Source organism: Perognathus longimembris, chromosome 3, assembly GCF_023159225.1.
Source record: "Perognathus longimembris pacificus isolate PPM17 chromosome 3, ASM2315922v1, whole genome shotgun sequence".
Taxonomy (NCBI): Eukaryota; Metazoa; Chordata; class Mammalia; order Rodentia; family Heteromyidae; genus Perognathus; species Perognathus longimembris.
In genome coordinates, this window is record NC_063163.1 from 25,803,642 (window position 1) to 25,805,722 (window position 2,081).

General features: G+C 37.1%; 1 non-coding gene across 1 annotated transcript; it reads left to right on the forward strand.

Moving 5' to 3' along the window:
• Window positions 1-686: 686 nt before the first annotated feature.
• On the forward strand, window positions 687-793 carry LOC125349750. The gene has a single exon (XR_007210568.1). It is a non-coding gene; the product is annotated as a U6 spliceosomal RNA (small nuclear RNA).
• Window positions 794-2,081: the final 1,288 nt, after the last annotated feature.

The window sequence follows — 2,081 nt, forward strand, 5'->3', positions numbered from 1 at the left end:
GGCTTGTTTTTGGTCAAGGCTAGCACTCTGCCACTTGAGCCACAGGGCCACTTCTGGCCATTTTCTGTATATGTGGTGCTGGGGAATCGAACCCAGGGCCTCATGTATATGAAGCAGGCACTCTTGCCACTAGGCCATATCCCCAGCCCAACCCTCCCCCTATTTCTTTTTTTTTTTTTTTTTTTTTAATTTTTTTGGCCAGTCCTGGGCCTTGGACTCAGGGCCTAAGCACTGTCCCTGGCTTCTTCCCGCTCAAGGCTAGCACTCTGCCACTTGAGCCACAGCGCCGCTTCTGGCCGTTTTCTGTATATGTGGTACTGGGGAATCGAACCTAGGGCCTCGGGTATACCGAGGCAGGCACTCTTGCCACTAGGCTATATCCCCAGCCCCCCTCCCCCTATTTCTTGTGACCATGTGCTTTACTTTTACCCAAAGGTAAAAATACATTAAATTCAGATATAGAGCTGGTCCTCAATTTTAGCAGAAATATATTTCAGAGGTAAACATGTTTCAAAACAAGTTTGCTTCCAGCATCATTATTTTCATTAACAATGATTTTCCAGATAAGATGTTCTATAGAAAGTCCCCTGCCATTCCATGTCTGGTAGATAGCTTTACATTGTAGTATCTTCCAAGGGTTCTTAGCTTCCCTTGAAGAGTTTCAATTAATTAAAACTTATTTTCGTGTGCTCCCTTCGGCAGCACATACACTAAAGTTGGAATGATACAGAGAATATCAGCATGGCCGGCGCACAAGGATGATATGCAAATTCATGAAGCATTCCATAGTTTTGACTTTCCTAGGAAGAATTTGCTTAATAAAATGCATTATTAAAGGGTTAAAAAACCCTTATTTTTGAACATATGTTTCATGTGTTTTTATCCTATTATGAGTTTGTTCTTAGTTTGAGACTTCTTTGCAATTTTTTTTTATTACTAAGCTATGTTTGAAAGAGCTTTGATTAATACTCCCTGTCATCATAGAGTTTGGTTGGATGTTTAGCTTTCCTGATTGCCCTTGGAATCTCTTTCACTTTTGCACAATTTTACAGATTTTTGTCTTGTCTACATTTTGCTATGTATTTGTAATTGTTGTTAAAAATTAACTTCACTCATAGATAACCACACTCATTCTTAGTATTGTTATGTATAATTTTACAGTTTTTTTTAAAATCCCATAAAATCCCTTTCTTAATGCCAATTGGCTACTAAGATTGATTTTATTACTGAAGAATAAATTCCAAATATCCTTTACAGGGAGTATGAATATCAAGATGTTCTATGTATAACCACATCATATTTATATTCTCTATACCCTAAACTTATTCTAGAATTTTGAAAACAAAACACTTAGGTTTCTGAGTGCGAGAGTCAATAAGTGCTCCCTAAAGCAAGAAAGTCTATGAAATTCATAAAAACAAATTCAATTTGTTCTCCTCCTTACTGTTTCCCTAGCATCTTTGTTTTGTTTTGTTTTTTGACCAGTCCTGGGGCTTGGACTCAGGGCCTGAGCATTGTCCCTGGCTTCTTCTTGCTCAAGGCTACCACTCTGCCACTTGAGCCACAGCGCCACTTCTGGCCATTTTCTGTATATGTGGTGTTGGGGAATCGAACCTAGGGCCTCATGTATAGGAGGCAAGCACTCTTGCCACTAGGCCATATCCCCAGTCCCTCCCTAGCATCTTTAAGTTTATCTTTCCTAATGATTAAATTAATGATCTTGAGATTTCTTCCAGAACATTAAGACATTCCTTTATATGGATTTGTACCAATAACAATATAATTGTATAAATGACTGAGCCTAACTTTCAATGCTTTCCTCTGTTTTGTGTTGCCCACACACTAAAACATAGTCACTTTACTGGCTAATTTTTTCAACTGGAAATAACCATTCAAAAATTATATTCAAATTAGCTGGTTTTCTTAAAATTAGCCTTATTCCTTAAGATGTAAGGTAAACATACCAATTAAATTGACACTTTGTATGCTATATTCTACATGTGTATAAAAATTATCTAACTTTGATAATATTTAGTAAGTCAATGATTAAAATTATGGACTTCTAATAATGATCATTTCAA